The sequence below is a fragment of the Nerophis lumbriciformis genome, linkage group LG29 (assembly GCF_033978685.3).
Source record: "Nerophis lumbriciformis linkage group LG29, RoL_Nlum_v2.1, whole genome shotgun sequence".
NCBI classification, from domain to species: domain Eukaryota; kingdom Metazoa; phylum Chordata; class Actinopteri; order Syngnathiformes; family Syngnathidae; genus Nerophis; species Nerophis lumbriciformis.
Window position 1 is genome coordinate 427,644 of NC_084576.2, and position 22,975 is coordinate 450,618.

Consider the following 22,975-nt stretch of genomic DNA (forward strand, 5'->3'; position numbering starts at 1 on the left):
TGTGCAATCACAAACATAGTAAAATTCAAAATAGTGCAGAGCAATAGCAACATAATGTTGCTCGAACGTTAATGTCACAACACACAAAATAAACATAGCGCTCACTTTCTGAAGTTATTCTTCATTCGTAAATCCTTCGTCTTCGGTGTCCGAAGTGAAAAGTTGGGCAAATTTACGATCCACTGGCAGATGTTGGCGTCGTCTGGCGCTGCCTCCTCGTCTTAGTGAAGGTGTGTTCGCCTTCTGTCATCCATTGTTCCCACGCAGTTAGCAGTCTAGCTTCGAATGCCCTGTTGACACCAATATCTAGCGGCTGGAGGTCTTTTGTCAATCCACCCGGAATGACGGCGAGTATTGAATTAAGCGCGTAAGCGTGTCTCTCAATGTGCTGTTATGAGCTAGCAAATATAACAACTACACTACCCAGCATGCAACGATAGTTACGAGCATGCGCGGTAGCCCTGAGAAGCGTTGTATGCTGGGAGTTAGAATGTGGTTATGAGCACGCTGTAAGTAAACGTTGAGAACTCAGTTAACACGCCTCGTCTGCATTATTTATAATTAGACAGACAACACACTTAATAGGAGCCATTTTGGGGTCTTTACATAAACACACAAATGGAAATGAAACGTCACATATCCCAGCATGCACCGCGCGCTTCTTCGTCCTCCACTGTTCCCACGCAGTTAGCAGTCTAGCTTCGAATGCCCTGTTGACACCAATATCTAGCGGCTGGAGGTCTTTTGTCAATCCACCCGGAATGACGGCGAGTATTGAATTAAGCGCGTAAGCGTGTCTCTCAATGTGCTGTTATGAGCTAGCAAATATAACAACTACACTACCCAGCATGCAACGATAGTTACGAGCATGCGCGGTAGCCCTGAGAAGCGTTGTTGTATGCTGGGAGTTAGAATGTGGTTATGAGCACGCTGTAAGTAAACGTTGAGAACTCAGTTAACACGCCTCGTCTGCATTATTTATAATTAGACAGACAACACACTTAATAGGAGCCATTTTGGGGTCTTTACATAAACACACAAATGGAAATGAAACGTCACATATCCCAGCATGCACCGCGCGCTTCTTCTACGGGGAAAAAAGATGGCGGCTGTTTACCGTAGTTGCGAGACCTAAACTTTATGAAAATGAATCTTAATATTTATCCATATATAAAGCGCACCGGGTTATAAGGCGCACTGTCAGCTTTTGAGAAAATTTGTGGTTTTTAGGTGCGCCTTATAGTGCGGAAAATACGGTACATATGGTTAGTGACAAAGTAAAAAGTGTATCGTTTAATGTAATGGGCTATTGAACCCAATTAAACGCAATAAAATATTATCGAAGGTGAGGACAGAAAAAGCCCACATAGTATATTTACAGGAGACCCATTTGACTGACAAGGAGCATGTAAAACTAAAGAGAATGGGCTTCAATCATTTGTTTTGTTCGTCGTATAAATTAGGACATAGGAGAGGAGTTACAATCCTCATCTCAAAAAGGCTACATTTTGAAAAAGTACTGGAATTTGGTGATAAGGAGGGTAGATTTATTTTAGTAAAGGGAAAGACAGATGGGAACCCAATCACCTTATTGAATGTCTATGCACCCCCTGGGAGTGATAATCATTTCTTCCAAAAATCACCAATATTATGGTAACGGAAACCAAAGGTCTTTTGATTTGTGGTGGGGATTTAAATATATATTTACAGCCAAAATTGGACTCATCTAGTATAAAAATACATAGCGTTAAACCCCTATATAAGAAAATAAACACACTTTTTGAGGAAGTAGGCTTAATTGACATATGGCGAGACTTTTTCCCAGACAGAAGGGATTATACTTATTTCTCTGCTCCGCACTGTCTTTATACAAGAATAGATTATTTCTAACATTTGGAAAGGATAAAGATAAAATATGTACCTGTGAAATTGGGACGATAGATCTAAGTGACCATGCACCTATATACCTATCTATTGACTTTAATCTGAGGGCAAAAAATAATACATAGAAACTAAACTCAAGTCTGCTGAATGACCTATCCTTTAAGACACAAATTACATCTGAAATTAGTCTCTTCTTGTAGTTCAATGACACAGGAGAGGTTTCACCTCCCATATTATAGGACACTCTCAAGGCTGTTTTAAGAGGGAAAATTACAGCAATATCTTCATTTAAGAAAAAAAATGAGAATTCAAAATCAAATGACTCAAAAAAAAAAAACTAAAAGAATTAGAAAGAAAAAAAACTAGATTTGGCACAGGATACATTAAGGGAAATAAGAAATACTAGGAATTAAATGAACAGTTTGGCCACACAAGAAATTAAAAAAAATCTAATGTTTTTGCAACAGAGACACTATGAAAGTGGCTCTAAGTCTATGAAAATACTGGCCTGGAAACTAAAAAAAAGATAGCGGAAAACACCATTCATAAAATGAGGGATCCAAGAACAAAAGAGATAAAAACTAAACCAAATGAAATTCAGGAAGCCTTCGAACATTTTTATAAAACTTTATACTCTGAGGTCTCTAGTAGGAAGATAACCCAAATTGACAGCTTCCTGAACTCTCTGGATTTACCTATTTTAGATGAAAAACAAAACCAAACAATATCTGCAGATATAACTGAAAATGAATTAAAAGTTGCAATTACCGTATTTTCCGCACCATAAAGCGCCCTGGGTTAAAAGCCGCGCCTTCAATGAACGGCATATTTCAAAACTTTGTCCACTTATAAGCCGCCCGGTGTTGTAAGCCGCATCTAACTGCGCTAAAGGAATGTCAAAAAAACAGTCAGATAGGTCAGTCAAACTTTAATAATATATTAAAAACCAGCGTTCTAACAACTCTGTTCACTCCCAAAATGTACGCAAATGTGCAATCACAAACATAGTAAAATTCAAAATAGTGCAGAGCAATAGCAACATAATGTTGCTCGAACGTTAATGTCACAACACACAAAATAAACATAACGCTCACTTTCTGAAGTTATTCTTCATTCATAAATCCCTGGAATTATTCTCCTTCGTTGTCCGAATTGAAAAGTTGGGCGAATGTGGGATCCAAAATGTCGTCTGGCGCTGTCTCCCTGTCTTGGTGAACGTCACGTGTGTTCGCCTTCTGTCATCCACTGTTCCCACGCAGTTAGCAGTCTAGCTTCGAATGCCCTGTTGACACCAATATCTAGCGGCTGGAGGTCTTTTGTCAATCCACCCGGAATGACGGCGAGTATTGAATTAAGCGCGTAAGCGTGTCTCTTAATGTGATGTTATGAGCTAGCAAATATAACTACACTACCCAGCATGCAACGATAGTGACGAGCATGCGCGGTAGCCCTGAGAAGCGTTGTTGTATGTGCTGGCAGTTAGAATGTGGTTATGAGCACGCTGTGAGTAAACGTTGAGAACTCAGTTAACACGCCTCGTCTGCATTATTTATAATTAGACAGACAACACACTTAATAGGAGCCATTTTGGGGTCTTTACATAAACACACAAATGGAAATGAAACGTCACATATCCCAGCATGCACCACGCGCTTCTTCTACGGGGAAAAAAGATGGCGGCTGTTTACCGAAGTTGCGAGACCGAAACTTTATGAAAATGAATCTTAATATTTATCCATATATAAAGCGCACCGGGTTATAAGGCGCACTGTCAGCTTTTGAGAAAATGTGTGGTTTTTAGGTGCGCCTTATAGTGCGGAAAATACGGTAGTAGGCTTAAATTAAGTAAATCGCCAGGATCAGACGGTTACACGGCTGAGTTGTATAAGGAATTTAAAAAATAATGAATACCTGTTTTACTCCCCACACTGAATTGGGTCTTAAAAAAGGCACAAACGCCACTTAGTTGGAGGGAGGCAATTATCTCAGCTATACCAAAAGAAGGCAAGGATATAATTGAATGTGGATCTTACAGGCCAATATCGGTTCTCAATGTAGATTATAAACTATTTACTTCCATTATGGGCAAACGACTAGAAGATTTCTTACCTATATTGATACATAATGATCAAACAGGTTTTATACATCAACGACATACACAAGATAATATAAGAAAGACACTACATATTATGGATCATATACAAAGAAAAAACATCCAAGCAATTGTTATAAGTGTGGATGCTGAAAAGGCCTTTGATTCGGTCAATTGGAATTTTCTTTACAGAGTTTTATATAAATTCGGCTTTCAGGATACAATCATTAAAACTATACAGGCAATATATAACAATCCTACTGCTGAGATTAAAGTCAATGGATACTTATCAAACAGTTTTACCCTAGAAAGGGGCTCTAGACAGGGATGTGCATGGTCACCATTACTCTTTGCATTATATCTAGAGCCATTAGCTCAGTCTATCAGACACAATGAAGATATTAAGGGAATCATGATTAAAGGAAGAGAGTATAAATTGGCCTGCTATGCGGATGACATTTTGGTTTACCTCAGACACCCAACATACTCGCTCCCTAAATTAATGCAATCATTTGAACTGTATGGTCAACTATCAGGATATAAAATCAATATAGGTAAAACCCAGCTACTCTCATATAATTATAACCCACCAGGGGAAATCAGAAGTAGTTACCCTCTGATATGGCAAACAGAGTCTATTAAATACCTGGGCATTAATTTGCCAAAAGATCTAACAAAATTATCAGAATACAATTATCTACCCATATATAAAAAAATAAAAGATGACATAGCAAGACGGAACTTAATTCCTTTTTTTAGCCTTAGTTCTAGAATTGATTCCATTAAAATGCATGTACTGCCAAGATTGCTGTACTTATTTCAAACCCTGCCAATAGAGATGAACCAAAACCAAGTCAATGAATGGGACAAAATGCTATCAAGGTATATATGGCAAAGTAAAAGGCCAAGAGTTTGTCTCAAAACTTTACAATTGGTCAAACAAAAGGGAGGATGGGGTTTACCTTGCCTCCGATATTACTATTTTGCAGCCCAGATGAGAGCAGTGATATGCTGGTGCAACCCGTCATACATTGCTCAATGGAAAATTATTGAAGAAGAAATGCCCTCCATCCCCATACAAGCAATTCTGGCGGATAGCAATTTACAAACCCACATAAATAACATTGATAACCCATGGGTGAAATGGACCCTTAAAGTGTGGAAAATGATCATAAAGGAATACAAACTCGAGAGTGATATTGCAGTTCTTAAATGGTGTGCCTATGATACAGAGTTTACACCTAATAAATTAGACTCAAGATTTAAGGACTGGATATCTAAGGGTATAACAGTTTTATGTAGTGTAATGAAAGATAAAAAAAAATGCTTAGTTTTGAAACTATTAAAAGGACATATGTATTAGAAAACCAAGACTTCTATCGATATTTGCAGTTGCGGCATTTTGTTAATATGAAGGTGAAAAGTGTCACAAAGACGAGTATATGTTTGATTGAACTGTTTACAAAAGCCTACAATTCAGAAATTATTGATAGAAGTGTTTCATGCTTGTATAAGGGTCTGTTGAATATGAAATCATATTCAACTTCATATATTAAAACAAAATGGGAGAAGGAAGGAGGGATAACTATATCTGAGGAAGAATGGACAATAATATGGAAATATCAATGGACTTGTACCAGCTCACCAAGTGGAGGGAGTTTGGCTGGAAAAGTTTGATCAGATTTTTTATTACACCTTTTCAGAAGTGTCACTATGATAACAACTCCCCTGCCTGCTGGAGAAATTGTGGGAATTCAAATGCAAATCACTACCATGTTTTGTGGGACTGCTCCACCATAAAGGACTATTGGAAAGAGATACACCAAGCTCTACAGGATATTTTCAAACGTGAAATACCCCTCCAAAGTAAAATTGTGTTTTTTGGACATGTACCGGTACCTCAGGACAGGCTGAAGAAAGGTAAACACTTCATGAATATCCTACTGGTGGCTTGTAAAAAGACCATTACTAGGAAATGGATATCCCAGGAGAGCCCAACTTTGAAGCAATGGATGGAAACAACAATGGACATATATAAAATGGAGAAGATAACTGCCTTTATTAATTATGAATTGGAGAAATTTACTTTATACTGGGAAAACTGTGTCAACTATGTCACACCCCATTAACCTGACTTTAATTTTTCGAATTAGTGATTGTACTGCAAAAAAAAAAGAAAAAAAAGGGATTACTCCCTTTATGTGTATATGTATGTATATATGTATATATATATTTATATATATGCATCTGTTTATATTTTATTTTATTTCTGATTATTATTATTAATGTATTATTAGTATTTTATTTTTTTCTTCTACTTTGTTTATTTAATCGATGTATTTGTAGATATTACTTTGTTTTTTTGTTGTTTCTTTCTTTTTTTGGGGGGAGGGGTATGGGTGGGATACAAACAAAAATATTTTGACATTTAGGGCAGATAATAGATATATGATTTATGTGAATATGATGTAATGGATAGGAATGTCTGATGCTGGATGTCAATAAAAATAAAATGAAAAAAAACACAAAAAAACTGTGGTACGCAGGCATCACCTAGTGGTACGCCAATTATTATTTCATTATTTAAGTACAGTGTTTTATTTTTCTACATTCAAACACAGTGTTACTGTTCAAACTGTGTGTAATGTTAGAGTAACTAAAAATATTAAATATACGTGTTACATAACGTGTCTTCCTTGATTTTAATGAAAAATTAAGGCCTACTATGCTACTGTATTTTAATGCTGTTCATGATGGTGGTACTTGGAGATCCAAGTATTTTCTGAGGTGGTACTTGGTGAAAAAAGTTTGACAACTACTGATGTAGGTACATTGTAAACTACAATGGCAGACACCATTTTGTTATACCCAATACATCGCGCTTCCAACAAGATCCCGTTTTTTCCCCGAGTTAGAAAGTTCCAGAACTGTTCACGTTATACCATCTCATCTCATTGTGGATCATGTGAATGCTTAAGTGGAACTAAATGTGATCTCTGAAAGGGGTACACATTATTTCCAAAGCAGGGCCCCCATCCACATATACTACTCTAGTACATATCTGATGAAAAACAACATTATTTGTTGTTATTTTAATTGTAAGTGTGCCAAATCACCTATATTTGAACATTATCTAATGGAAATGACTGCTGTCTGATAATCACATTAATAACACAATAACAATCATGTGTCTGACTACACCTATTAATCACAATTAATCTAACACGTCATGTTCATGTTAATAATGAAATATAAAGTTAGTAAACATGTGAGAGTAAGAAGTAAACAAACCTGTTCTGTGTAACACAACTTGAGGTTTCTTGAAAACAGCGTCCAGTAGTTGACGTAGTCTTTTGTTTTCTTATTTTGTCCGAGAAAGTTCCTCTTTGTACTCTGCTATCGTTCTTTCACACATTTTCACACAATCACAACACTTTACACTCACACTTGATCTTAACTAAGCGATGTGTTGATCAAATCCGCGTCTCTTTGTTAGCAGCTAACAAGCTAAGCTAACTAGCACGCTAAGCTAACTAGCACGCTAAGCTAACTAACGCGCTAAAACAAGTAGCAAGCTAAGCGGGCCTAATAATGTCCAAAGTTGACTGAGACGAGTGGAGTTTATCCTGACACGGAGGATGAATAAAGTGTAGTTAGTAGCGAGGCTTAGAAGCGTGTGTGGAGTAAAGGAGGACTTTGCTGCAAAGCGCATATCCTCCACGCATGCGTCACTTAGGGGCGGGGCCAAAGAGTCATAGTGATGGGCAAGTCATGAACGATTCATTCTAAATGTATGTTTTCATGGTGTCTACACAAAAAAGCACGGCAACAAATGGTCCATCCATCCATTTATCTACCGCGTGTCCCTTTCGGGGTCGCGGGGGGTGCTGGAGCCTATCTCAGCTGCATTTGGGCGGAAGGCGGTGTACACCCTGGACAAGTCGCCACCTCATCGCAGGGCCAACACAGATAGACAGACAAGTATATAAACTGTGTTTGACTTTAAATCAGATAAATATCATTCAACAACAACACAATGTGCAGACTATAATTACTGCTTTGCTGGTTTTACTGGTGTAAAATTCTGCATCCGAGAGATCACAACCATTGCAGCCATGCGTCCAAAACATAACATCATCTTGCAGGGACAAAAGGACAAGCAAAAGTAAAGTGTCTGTTGTTTTACAATGTAATCATCTATTTAATAAGAAATGTTCAGAGAATACCTTTTTTTTTTTTTAGTATTTATTGGAGGCCTCAAAAGACAAAGGCCGTCTGTTTACAGGAGAGTGTCACCTTTTATCTTAGCTCAGGAATGCATGGGGGAAGGGTTGGAGACAAGCGGGAAACTCTTAGTTAGGAAAAGTGTAGCTGCTGACAGAAGCGCATTGTATATATGTTATATCATTTCAGTTGGTTAAAGTAAATAAATACAATGTATAAATATAAGTTCATATTTACATATAATGTGATTAAAAATGTGTTTCCTTTGGTTAATTCATGCAAGTATATGTTAACTTTATTTCTGTTACAAAACCCATGTCAATTGGAGGGGAACATATTTTTTGTTCCGGTTTGGTCACATTGTTGGGGGGACAATTAATATGTGACGGAATAAGGGAAGCAGCATGCGACAGCAAGCATTCGATGTAAGAGGTTAATGGAGCCTCGGCTTGAAAATAAACTTTATTTCCTCGGAGTTTGTGAGGCCAATGAGGTATGATTCTTTCTGATAATGTATGTGAAATCAATGTGTTTTCTTTTATGTGATGTCAGACTAATTGTAAGTTCTGTTTTTCTTATTTATATGTTCTGACGGCATTATTTTGGCATTGTTGTTAACGAGAAGAAGGCGTGGCTGAAATAAAAGTTGGACCTTGAAAATTGCTGAATGTCATCATATCGAATAGGACACAGATGGTGTTATATCTCTCTTACACAGTGTCAGTCACTTTACCATTTTGGGGCCCTGTTGCTCACCAAAATACTGACTTAATGGACCACAATGGAAACAAGCCTTTTGGCTTTTTGTGCCATCCATTTGCCTTTTTAAAGCATTACATGGATTCAATTCTTTAAGATGTCAATAAACTTCTCAATCAATCAATCAATCAATCAAACCACCCACTTGGCCGTCAGTGTCCTGTCCGTTACAACTTCTTCACAACTCCCCAAGATAGGAGACCCTCAGCATCCTTGGGAAGTGGAGCCCAGGGGCTGGCGTATGTATGTTTATGTGGTGTGTTATGACCCCTCAAATGTCAGCATGATGGGACATTGTTTACCAGAGACTGGCTGGGTGAGGACACACAAGGCCCACGCAAAACAGGAACAACATTCTTTCTACAAAACACCAATTGTGATGCACCATTAGATACTGAAGTGAATGAATTCACTCATATTATGTTTTGCTTATGGTGAAGGTTTATATTCACCTTGGAGAAAGCCAACGACCAAGTTTAAGTAAATAGTAGTATTTCAGTTTGAGCACATAATAAGATAAGGCCCCTTAGTTTGACATTCGCAGGTGGGCTGGATCACTCCTCATAGATGGAACAGTTCTGGGTCGGCACAATGATGAGACTTTTTCCACTGTTCTCAGCTTTATTTATGTTCCTTCCAACCTGCGGGCGACAATCACACAATGTCCGTATCCCGTCTTTCTTTGGCTTGCGCCTAAACACACAGAATAACACTCGTTACCGACACACACACACACACACACACACACACACACACACACACACACACACACACACACACACACACACACACACACACACACACACGCACTGAACAAGTCTCATTACCTACGCACACGCACACACACACACACACACACACACACACACACACACACACACACACACACACACACACGCACTGAACAAGTCTCATTACCTACGCACACGCACGCACACACACACACACACACACACACACACACACACACACACACACACACACACACACACACACACACGCACACACTGAACAAGTCTCCTACAACAAAGAGCGGCCGGTTGGCGCCAATGTTAGCGATGTAATGTTGCCTGGAATGTGAATTTCAAACTAAAGGACAACACAGGTAAACATATTCACATTCTTGGTGCACACATTCATTCATTAAAGAGCTCATTTGTAGCGAGAAGCCAAGAAAAGGTCGGTGGGATCGTCCGAGCGAGACTCACCCTCAGCCATGTGAAACTTTTCTGTGAGGGGAGAAGGGAGGGGCTCCACAACCCAGGAGAACTACAGGAGCTCAGGAGGGACAAAAAGATATCAAACCGCCCTCTCACAGGCAACAGAAAAGAGAACTATTTGGAGATCAAATGCACAAACAAAATATAATAAATAACAAAGGTGTATTTTAACTCCGTTACATAGGGAAGAGGCCCTAATTTGGATTTCGGAATACAAATGACCATTAACAAGATGGCGGCAGCTCCCACTTTCGGTGCTTCCTTTTATGTTTGATAGTGTTTTGGTTATGTCTGTTTATTTTTGATAGTGTTTTGGTTATGTCTGTTTATGTTTGATACTGTTTTGGTTATGTCTGTTTATGTTTGATAGTGTTTCGGTTATGTCTGTTTATGTTTAAAAGTGTTTTGGTTATGTCTGTTTATGTTTGATAGTGTTTCGGTTATGTCTGTTTATGTTTAAAAGTGTTTTGGTTATGTCTGTTTATGTTTGATAGTGTTTCGGTTATGTCTGTTTATGTTTAAAAGTGTTTTGGTTATGTCTGTTTATGTTTGATAGTGTTTTGGTTATGTCTGTTTATGTTTGATAGTGTTTCGGTTATGTCTGTTTATGTTTAAAAGTGTTTTGGTTATGTCTGTTTATGTTTGATAGTGTTTCGGTTATGTCTGTTTATGTTTAAAAGTGTTTTGGTTATGTCTGTTTATGTTTGATAGTGTTTCGGTTATGTCTGTTTATGTTTAAAAGTGTTTTGGTTATGTCTGTTTATGTTTGATAGTGTTTTGGTTATGTCTGTTTATGTTTGATAGTGTTTTGGTTATGTCTGTTTATGTTTAAAAGTGTTTTCCCAGCTAACACGGAACGTTTCAGAGGGAACGTTCGGGGAATGTTCTGAGAATGTTTGCAATAAAGTTGACAAATAACCTGAACATAACATTTGGTTTGCATGTTCTACGAACGTTCCGGGAATGTTCTTAGTTTTGGGTCAGATAGTGGGTCAATGTTGTGCGCATGCGCGTTGAAGTCTTCCGCTGTGCAGACAAAGAAAACATCGAACGCCATTTTGAACATGGAGTGTGTTATCCAGCATTATCTAGCTGTGTTGGCTACCATCCGATTACAAAACGTAAGTAAATGGGAAGAAACAAATGTAAAGCTTGTCCCCACACATGATTTTGAAATGTTTAGAAGGGTTTCAAGCCCTCAGTTGGGTTTTATTTTCATTGCAATGCGCGGCTTTTCCAACGGCTGCGCCACACAAATGCCCACATATGACAGATTTCTGCAGCGCAGCTGACAAACCTCAACATTGTCGACTTTTGTTTCATTTCTATCTCCAAAGTATTTTGATATCAAAAATGTTTTCGCGACAAGGAGCACTTCAATTATGAGCCAGAAATGTAAGAAAAGACGAAAAGGGCCGCTAGTTATTTAAAAGGTATTTTATTTTTAAAGTGCAGTTGTCGATAGGAAGTTGCAAACTCCTTGCGCATGCGCAAACACATGGAACAATGGTCAGGCGGAAAGTCCAAGATGGCGGACGAAACGAGGTGGCTTTCCGGAGAAGTTTCACATTTACGATCTTATAGATTCAAAAATAGCATCAAATACCTCAACTATTCGCATTATCTTAAGCCCACCGAACGGACTTTGAGTGTGGAGCGATGGCGCGTCATGTGAAGTGAAGATTGAAGACGTGATAGAAGATGGACGACTATGCTAACTATGCTAATAGCGACGTCCGCTAAAAGAGAAGATGAAAGAGAATCAGCGCCACCAACGGAGAACAATCTGAAAAGCGAAGATGAAGGTGAGTGTGTTGCGTTCCCTCATTTGAAAGTTGTTTGAATTCCAAGCCCTAAAAACAGAAATGGGGCTTCACGGTGGTAGAGGGGTTAGTGCATCTGCCTCACAATACGAAGGTCCTGAGTAGTCTTGGGTTCAATCCCGGGCTCGGGATCTTTCTGTGTGGAGTTTGCATGTTCTCCCCGTGACTGCGTGGGTTCCCTCCGTGTACTCCGGCTTCCTCCCACCTCCAAAGACATGCACCTGGGGATAAGTTGATTGGCAACACTAAATGGTCCCTAGTGTGTGAATGTGAGTGTGAATGTTGTCTGTCTATCTGTGTTGGCCCTGCGATGAGGTGGCGACTTGTCCAGGGTGTACCCCGCCTTCCGCCCGATTGTAGCTGAGATAGGCTCCAGCGCCCCCCGCGACCCCAAAGGGAATAAGCGGTAGAAAATGGATGGATGGAAAAATAGAAATGAGCCGACTTTGTTGAACAATGTAAACAAAGAACCTCGCTCCAAAATGTCGGAAATGTCTGTTAGAAGTTAGTAGCAGTAGTATACATGTCATGCGCATCATTAAACCCAGTAGATACTAACTTCAGTGGAAAATGTATGCACCCATATTGACAGCATGCTCACTTAACAAATTACAACTGAAGTTGTTTAATTACCGTATTTTCCGCACTATTAGCCGCACCTAAAAACCACAAATTTACTCAAAAGCTGACAGTGCGGCTTTCAACCCGGTGCGCTTTTTATATGGATTAATATTACGATTCATTTTCATAAAGTTTCGATCTCGCAACTTCGGTAAACAGCCGCCATCTTTTTTCCCGGTAGAACAGGAAGCGCTTCTTCTTCTACGCAAGCAACCGCCAAGGTAAGCACCCGCCCCCATAGAACAGGAAGCGCTTCTTCTTCTACTGTAAGCAACCACCCGCCCGCGTAGAAGAAGAAAAAGCGCGCGGATATACCGTACGTTTCATTTCCTTTGTGTGTTTACATCTGTAAAGACCACAAAATGGCTCCTACTAAGCGTCAGGGATCCGGTTCATGAAAAGACGCAATCTCTCCATCCGCACACGGATTACTATTTCACAGCAACTGATATTCCTGTGAAACGCACTGTGGATACAACGGGAGCACGTACGGTGAATATTCGCACCACAGGGAATGAGAAGTCATCCTTCACTGTGGTTCTAGCTTGCCATGCTAATGGCCAGAAACTTCCACCCATGGTGATATTCAAAAGGAAGACCTTGCCAAAAGAGACCTTTCCAGCCGGCGTCATCATAAAAGCTAACTCGAAGGGATGGATGAAGAAAAGATGAGCGAGTGGTTAAGGTAAGTTTAAGTTTACGCGAAGAGGCCGGGTGGCTTTTTTCACGCAGCTCTGTCCATGTTGATATACGTATGTTTGTGATTGCACATTTGCGTACATTTTGGGAGTGAACAGAGTTGTTAGAACGCTGGTTTTTAGTATATTATTAAAGTTTGACTGACCTATCTGACTGTTTTTTTGACATTCCTTTAGCGCAGTTAGATGCGGCTTACAACACCGGGCGGCTTATAGGTGGACAAAGTTTTGAAATATGCCGTTCATTGAAGGCGCGGCTTTTAACCCAGGGCGCCTTATGGTGCGGAAAATACGGTAACACTGAACATTTTGTTATGCTTTCAGATGGTTGTGTACGTTGTGGTGGAGTTTTTGGGAGAACACACAGTTAGTGCTGTACCGGAGATTTGGACTGCAGAGGATGAAGAGGTATGCATAAATAACTGTTAAAGGTGTTTTCATCATTTGTCATAGATTTCTGGTCAATTAGCGTGCTAGATTTAATTGATTTTGTATGGGAGTTTGATGCACTTTTTGACAGTGCCGAATGTTCTTGCTTCACAGGGACTGTTCTGCTACTGGCCATCAACCAACGTTCCAACAAAAATCAAGCGAGGCGAGATGCCGGACAAGGAGTTGTGGGGCAAGATTGGAATCAGAATCTTCCCTCATTCCTTCACCGGTAAGAGCAAACTGGTCACAGCAAACCAAATAATGTTACCTGGCACTGTGAACATTTCGATTCATCTCTTGAATACATGTACACTAGTCTTGTAATGACAATTTATTTGCTATATTCTATAAATTTCTCTGTTATAGAGTGCTATGAGAAGGCCTTGCGGTATGCAAAACAGACAGAGTTTTCTTCCAACATAGAGTCGGAGCAAGAAGACCCCAAAGGTAAAAGAAAGCGCTGGACACCTAAGCGCAACCGAGAGACTGAAGCTGAAGACATGGATGGTGATGGTTCGTACCAAGTTGTTCTGATTTCTGAATCATGATTGTGATGAAGTAGGTTTTCAGACCACCAAGCAATTGACTACATTTTTTCCATTCACCTGTTTCAGACGAAAATGATGAGTCACCCGAAAGAGACCTAAACATGATGAGCTACAGAACTATGTGGTACCTTTGCCCAACGCACCAGTATATGCAGGGCGCCCCAAAGATCCGCACTCAAGACGCCGCTCGCTGACTCCAAGCAGCACCCACACCCCTTCATCCAACAACCAACGCTCAAGACGCCGCTCGCCGACTCCAAGCACCTCACAGGCTTCTGGCTCTGGGTCAAGAAGACATGCTCATGCCAATGAAGGTTTGTCCATTCATAATAATGATGAGGGGCGTGCAAGGAAAACAATCTGTGTGCCATCCTAAAACATGTGTAATGAATCAAATATCACCCACTAATTGATGTGTACTTTCTTTTTTGCCAGTATGGGAGTCGCAACAAGTTGCACAGCAACATATTTTACCTTTATGGAGAATTTTGATTTGTATTATTGCAGAAGTCCAGTCCAACATAAACCTACAAACCATTTTGAGCAACCAAGACAAGATCCTGCTGCTGAGAGGAAACTGGTACATAATTATAGCCATTACAATCATGTACCATTGTTTATTTATAAAAGGAATATTTAAACGTTAACGACTTAATTTTCCACAGTCCTTTTGTACATCTAATACACCTCCTAAATGTATGATTTGCGTAAATAAGCAGAATAAAGAGATGAAGTAATTAAAGTTTAATATAGAGATACTTAATTTATGCACTAATTTTAATATTTTTGTTTTGGTCTCTCGTTTTTTTGCAGATCAAAGCCCTCAGTGCCATTGGTGGAGCCAACTTTGTGGATGGGGTGAGGGCGATTGTCAAGGACATTGGACAGAACAAGCTCTGGGAAAACTACAGCCTTAAAGGGATGAAGGGCAAACTGCTATTGAAAGACCTCTCCATATGCAGGGTCATAGTCAGTAAGTTACACTTTACTTTTTTAAAACTGTGTTGAATACAGCATGCCAGTAAAATAATGAAAACAAACTGTGGAATGGCCCAAATTCCCCTGCATTCAAAGTTGAGGTTTTCTTAGCAAGAGTTTACACGAAAAAAATGCATACTCCACTCAAGTAAATCTTTTGTTTAATTATGTTTAACTCTGGTTGTTATTGCATACATTATTTCAGAAGCATGCCAGATGACATTCAAGTCTGTCAAAATCCAAGAGGTCCATGACGAGCTAACGGAGGTGCTGAAGTATGCCCCCCACAGGCGCGGAGGATCCAAGCACAAGGTAAATATTTAAAACAAAAGACATGGACCATATAAATAATTTCATCCTGATGTATTATCTTCTTTGCATAGCCAGATCGAGAGGAGCCAGATGAGGTGGTTCGGGCATCTGGTCAGGATGCCACCCGATCGCCTCCCTCGGGAGGTGTTTCGGGCACGTCCGACCGGTAGGAGGCCACGGGGAAGACCCAGGACACGTTGGGAAGACTATGTCTCCCGGCTGGCCTGGGAACGCCTCGGGATCCCCCGGGAGGAGCTGGACGAAGTGGCTGTGGAGAGGGAAGTCTGGGCTTCTCTGCTTAGGCTGCTGCCCCCGCGACCCGACCTCGGATAAGCGGAAGAAGATGGATGGATGGCATAGCCAGATTTGTCAATACAAGTTGTCTTAATTGCTGCTTCTAATAACATCTTGCGACATTATTATAAAAATCTCCCATTTATTTCTGTTATTGCAGGCTGGCAAAAGGAAGCGAGATGAGAATGATCATGCGTGAAATTTCGAATGGCACTCTCCTAGCTAGATCAAGTTTAATTATAGACTAATACACCAAATTATAGCTTTATCTGTTTACGCTGTATCAACATTTACTGACTTCAGTTAAATAAAGTCATTCAAATTGCTACACTCGTTTTCTTTGTTTTATTATGCCCAAAGCCTGCATGAATTGAAAGGAATGTCCCCGAGTAATGTTCTTAGACTGTTCTTTTTATGTTATTTTCTAACGTTCAAGAATCACGTTCTGCTAACCAAACAAAAACTCCACAAACGAACGTTCCCACAACGTTCCAATTTAACGTTCTCCAAACTAAACCAGAACGTTCTCCAAACGTGCAGTTGTTAGCTGGGATGTATCCACTTATTGGTGAATAATACAACAATACATCATTTTAGTTAATGTAACAATTACAACAAAATAATACAATTAATCATTTTATTACAAACAACAGTTTTAACAAAGTCAAAAATGCAAAATAAATGTAGAAAATCTAAAAGTGATCACGCTCCTACAATAAAGTCTCAAACAAAGCTCCTGATTTACTACAAAGCTTTGAGTCTTGTGCGCATGACACATCTCGCGAGAGCAGAGCAGTCATAGACGAGAGCAGAATCGTCTTGTAACGTCAAGCGTGTCAACTGTCGTAAAAGCACATTGACGCAGAGAGAAGCCAGAAGGACTCTAATAAGTCAGTCTTATTATTTGTTCTTTAGATAGAAATATTTGCGTCGTATGAAATACATCTTTGATTCTTTATTTAAGGATAAAACGTCTCGATGCGCTAGAAGCACTTTGCTGCTTCTCGTGCTCGTTTATTGTTAGTCTTAGCTCGCTAGTTAGCTTAGCTTGTTAGCTGCTAAGAGAAGTTATCAACACATCGCTAAGTAGAGATCAAGTGTGAGAGTAAAGTGTTGTGATTGTGTGAAAATGTCTACATTACACATGTTGAGAGCGTTGGTGGATCAGCGACTAACTGCTGCCGTTGAAGAAATATTTGTAGTGTTAGAAAGAACGATAGCAGAATACGAGGCGGAACTTTCTAGAACAAAAGAGAACTATCAACTGCTGGACGCCGTTTTCAAGAAACATCAAGTTGTGTTACACAGAACAGGTCTGTTGACTTCTTACTCTCACATCTTTACTAACTTTATATATGATTATTAACACTTTTCTTCAATACATGGTCAATCAGTGGCCTAGTGGTTAGAGTGTCCACCCTGAGATGGGTAGGTTGTGAGTTAAAACCCCAGCCATGTCATACCAAAGACTATAAAAATGGCACTCATCATCAAGGGTTGGAATTGGGGGTTGAATCACCAAAAATGATTCTCGGGCGTGGCCACCGCTGCTGCTCACTGCTCCCCTCACCTCCCATGGGTTGATCAAGGGTGATGGGTCAAATGCAGAGAATAATTTTGCCACACCTAGTGTGTGTGTGTGTGTGTGTGTGTGTGTGTGTGACAATCATTGGTACTTTAACTTTAACTTAATAGGAAGATAGTTTGTCTTGTGAGGATGATGCAATGCTTTCATTTAGATCAGTGGTGCTTAACCTTGTTGGGGGTACCGATCCCCACCAGTTTCATATGCGCCTTCACCAAACCCTTCTTTGGTGAAAAATAAAATGTTTTATTTTTTTTTCAAATTCAAGACAAAGTTATGTTTTATTACTGGTGCACAAAACGAACTGTGCATGAACTCACAACAAATTACACACCTGCAAATGAGATGGAAAATTGTTTGGAGGTATCCATAATATGCTGATAGGGAGAAGTTTTTATTTACACAATGAGTTGGGTGTGTCTTGACCTCAGCGGCAGAGGCTCCACCGAACCCCTGAGGCCGACTCACCGAACCCCTAGGGTTCGATCGAACCCAGGTTGAGAACCACTGATTTAGATTGTTCATGAAAACGAGACAGTTTGAGGTTGATGTTCCTCTCAGTTTGTAACAATGTGTGATTGATTGATTGAAGGAGTTATGAGAAGTTTGCATAGGAAAGGCTACACTTTCATCACGGTACACATTCACTGCTCAGTGTTTCCCCCAGAAAATGTGTTAGTTAAGGCGTTGGGAGGGGGCGTCGCCCGGGATAGGCGGCCGGACGGGGAAGGGGATGGGTGGGTGTAAGGAACAGTGTAACCCGGCCTGTCGCCACCATCACGTCTCCACCTTATCGCTGCCACCACAGCCTGGGGGGGCAATAGACTACAGACTCTGATTACATTGAACACATTGTTTATTAAAAAATAACCAAATAACAATATCTTATATTAAATAAAGATATTAGAGAAATAAAGAAGCCTACAATTTTTGGTTGTGTTTTCCGCTCCATTTGCAGAATGGCGATATACGATACATATCTCCATATTTTTTCCGTAAAGTACAAACAAAACACAAAACAATCCTAGTTACCTGAGATACTAAGTATGTCATTATTATGACTTAGTAAGTCAATATTTTGACTTAGTAATTTGAGGTTAGTTTGTCTAAATTGTCAGACGATTGCTTCTCTGATGTCTCCATCATGTCCAGAAGTCTCTTCTTTATCTGGATGTCTTCTTCTACTGCATTCAGCAACTTTGTCTCCATTGGAAGTTTTCCTTTTAGTCTGTCCTGCTTGTGGCTGTTGAGTTTTGCCTCGTGAAATTTTTTTTAAAAATAATAAGAATTTTTACAAAATGACATTCAACAATCATGAATACATTATTTGGGATAAAGCCACTTTAGCACAGGTGTAAGGTAGTGACATGTTATTTACAACATGTCAAATGGCCCTCAACATCGTCGGGAAACAATGTCTGTCAATAAAACAATTCGAGGTATTTTAATTTTGACAGAAAAAAATAAATATTTTATGCAATTGCAGTTTTACTTAACTCAATATTATTTATTACAAGAAACTACTCAAATCATTTTTAATACACGCCTATTTAAATACATGTAAAACAGCTGAACTTTAATATATGCTTGCCATCTTGACTTCTGATTCCAAAGCAAGTATTTTTGTCACACTGTTGTCACACAATGATCATATTCAAACAAATATGATTCCACATTGTTGAAAGTGATCATCTGAGAGCATTTGGAATTGCAGTGCAGTTCATATAAAAATGTTTTGATGCCCCATCTTTCTGTCTTTTAACAATATTACTTCCTAGCAATGAAGAAAGCGGCCACATACCTGAAGTAGAGCTCTTCTCTCTTTCACCACAGAAGATTGTGGATTGCTCCTATTGGAATCTTGCTGCTCTTGTACATCATTGGGCATATCTTTGTCTGTGACCAGGCTGTCAAGGGTGAATGGAGAATCCCAACTCCTGTGAGAGCTTGTGTCAATATCTGATGCTTCTATTCCAAATGAAATGGGTGTAGTTGATGGAGAACCGCCCCAGATCTGCTGGCATAGTTGGAAGTACAGCAAAACAACTCTAGCGTAACCACTTCTTCCACCTGCGTCCACTGCTTGTCTGTACTTTCCACCAATCACTTTCAGTTTAGTGTTGATAGTTGTTTTTGTCATGTCCTTTTTCCGATGAGGAAATTCCTCAGATGTCCCTCCAAGTCCATACCGTTCCAAAATAGGGTAAGAATGTCACCAAACTTGGACTGGCAAATCTCCCAGTCAGCACTTTGTTGAGTTTTGTTAACTTTAAGCTCCAAAACGATGCTTAAAATTAGCTCTACTTCTGTCAGCCCACATAGATAATTATTTCTTGTCATGACCCACCATTTGTGATATATGCCGCCTCGGGAAATGACATTTTGGATGTTTCTGATTGGCTAAAATGGTCTTAAGTCCTAGGCTACAACCCCCCCAGTATTTTGGCATGTGTATGACACTCAGTGTATGCGTTTGCTTGGGGACAGTAATAGTTTCTTTAAATGCTCACGTGTGGCTGGAGATCCTGTTAAGACATTAGTTTAGGCGGTGGCTCTTTGTTGTTAAGGCAGCCGCCTTAACAACAAAACGCTGCGGGAAACCCTGCTGCTACAAGAAAGCCTGAGATGGTTTCAGTGGAAATATGTTTTACCTCACATTACTATGTAGAAATTAGCATTTAAAATACAAATATACTGCAAGAAAATCAATTAAAATATAATTTACAATAAGCAAAAGGCTTTGTATAGTCCCAGTTACGAGTAGCCGCAACCTGCAATGTCTTCTCTTTTTGATAGGGAGTTCCACATTTTGGTGGGATAGCAGGAAAAGGATTTAGAACCTTTTTCGTTATGAAATCTGGGTTGAATGTGATTTGTACAACTACCTCTGGGTAGTTGCAATGCATGGGTATTTTAGTGGTATGGTGTATCTTGTACACCAGACCAACTGCAAGAAGCTGTACTCTGAAATGGTTGGTGGAAAGGTGAGCCTGAGATGGACGGTTGAGTAGAAGCCCAATCATTTTGTTTTGGCTGTCTGGAGTTTGTTTTTCAGGGCTTTTAAGGCGTCACGGTACCAAACATGAACTCTGTAGTCAAAGTGGGGTTAAATGAGTGCTTGTGTTAGAGTCTTAAGTGTATTTCTACCCACCAGCGGGGTGATCCTACTATGTAAGAACTAGGGTTGTATGGTATACCAGCATTCGTATAGTACCACGATACTAATGAATCCTATTTGGTACTATACCGCCTGTAAAATATACTACTTCTATGATTATATCAATATTTTTTGGCATCACAACATCTTCTTTTGTTTAAAAAAAATTATATTATGTTTATAAAGTCAGTAAATATGTCCCTGGACACATGAGGACTTTGAATATGACCAATGTATGATCCTGTAACTACTTGGTATCAGATTGATACTCAAATTTGTGGTATCATCCAAAACTAATGTGAAGTATCAAACAACAGAACAATAAGTGATTATTACATTTTAACAGAAGTGTAGATAGCACATGTTAAAACAGAAATAAGCAGATATTAACAGTAAATGAAGAAGTAGATTAATAATACATTTTCTACCACTTGTCCTTAATAATGTGTACAAAATAATAGGTGTATAAATGACACAATATGTTACTGCATACGTCAGCAGACTAAAATAGGAGCCTTTGTTTGTTTACTTACTACTAAAAGACAAGTTGTCTAGTATGTTCACTATTTTATTTAAGGACAAACTTTCAATAAGAAACTTATGTTTAATGTACCCTAAGATTTTTTTGTTAAAATTAAGCTATTAATGCACTTTTTGTGGTCCTTTCTATTTAGAAAAGTATCAAAAAGTACCGAAAAGTATCGAAATACATTTTGGTACAGGTCCCGGTACCAAAATATTGGTATCAAGACAACACTAGTAAGAACATAATTCGTCAGTTGATTATTTGACTGCCTTAGTAGTCATTTTTTCACTGGAGAGATTAGTCTCTACGATGCAGCCAAGATAGGTACCGTATTTTCCGCACTGTAAGGCTCACCTAAAAACCTCCAATTTCCTTAAAAGCTAACAGTGTGCCCTATAATCCGGTGAGCCTTATATATGGACCAATATTGAGCCACAACAGGTCTCGCAACTACGGTAAGCAGCCGCCGACTTCATTTCCCCCCGTAGAAGAAGTAGTGTGCTACGGCTGCTTACCGTAGAAGAAGAAGCGCTTCTTTTTCTACGAGGGAAAATGAAGTCGGCGGCTGCTTACCCTAGAAGAAGAAGTGCTTCTTCTTCTACGGAGGAAAATGAAGTTGGCGGCTGCTTACCGTAGAAGAAGAAGAAAAATGGCTCCTATTAAGAGACACACTTATGACACAGAGTTCAAACTCAAGGCGATCAGTCACGCAGTAGAACACGAGAATAGAGCAGCAGCGAGAGAATTTAACATAAACAAATCAATGGTGCGGAAGTGGAGGAAGCAACATGATGACCTGCGCCAAGTAAAGAAGACTAAACTGCGTTTCCGAGGGAACAAAGCGAGATGGCTACAGTTGGAGGACAAAGTTGAACAGTGAGTAGTTAAGAGAGCAGCAAGTAGAAGTGTCAGTATGATCACTATTTGTTTTGTTGATATTCCCTTTAGCGCAGCTCCATCTAATGGATGCATAACATAACCCCAGCCTCTACTGTAGCGTCTATTCTATGCGCCTTATAATGCGGTGCGCCTTATATATGAACAAAGTTTTAAAATAGGCCATTCATTGAAGGTGTGCCTTATAATCCAGTGCGCCTTATAGTGCGGAAAATACGGTAATCTCATTTTTTTTGTTATAATGTCGCCCACTTTGACTGTGACGTTATCTACTTTTCTGAGGTTAGGAATTGACCCAAAAACCTGTGTACTTGCAAGTACCAGGCGAGTCTTAATTTGCCAGTTTGTCATTGAAAGCCTTGCTAGTGTAGGTCTTGAGGATTGGAGCTTCGCTTGTTTTGTGGCTGTCAGCCTCGGTTTTATGTTCTTTATGGGTACAGAAAATTATGGAATGATCACTTAAGTCGCATACAGTAGTTCCACTTGTGGTGATCTTAGACTGGTCAGAAGTAACAACGAGGTCTATGAAGGTTTAAAAGGACTCACTCACCCTGGTAGTTTGCTTAATGAGTTAAGTGAGACAATGTTGGTGGAACAGCTTAGTGAAGGTTTTAAAAATGGGTGTATCTTTTCGTGGCCTATCTGTGTTCCAGTCCTCAAGAAGATGTAAACCTGTATCAACATTCATCGGGCCATCCATTTTCTACCGCTTGTCCCGTTTGGGGTGCTGGTGCCTATCTCAGCTGCATTCGGGTGGAAGGCGGTGTACACCCTGGACAAGTTTCCACCTCATCACAGGGCCAACACAGATAGACAGACAACATTTACACACTAGGGACGATTTAGTGTTGCCAATCAGCATATCCCCAGGTGCATGTCTTTGGAGGTGGGAGGGGCCTATCCTCAGGTGCTTGTCTTTGGAGGT

At 39.7% G+C, this 22,975-nt stretch overlaps 3 protein-coding genes across 5 annotated transcripts in view; 1 reads left to right on the forward strand and 2 right to left on the reverse strand.

Moving 5' to 3' along the window:
• LOC140676641 (uncharacterized) overlaps positions 1–7,683 on the reverse strand; it is a 78,803-nt gene extending 71,120 nt beyond the window's left edge. For 2 of the 3 annotated variants that reach the window (XM_072911893.1, XM_072911894.1), the window contains exon 1: positions 7,268–7,683. The gene's annotated coding sequence lies outside the window, so the exon portion shown is untranslated. The remainder of the gene's footprint in view (positions 1–7,267) is intronic. The other variant, XM_072911895.1, reaches the window with a different exon arrangement.
• LOC133572331 (uncharacterized) overlaps positions 1–22,975 on the forward strand; it is a 188,490-nt gene that overhangs the window by 149,068 nt on the left and 16,447 nt on the right. The gene's annotated exons all lie outside the window — the stretch shown is intronic.
• Positions 1–22,975, reverse strand: part of LOC133571919 (uncharacterized) — a 158,869-nt gene that overhangs the window by 98,162 nt on the left and 37,732 nt on the right. The gene's annotated exons all lie outside the window — the stretch shown is intronic.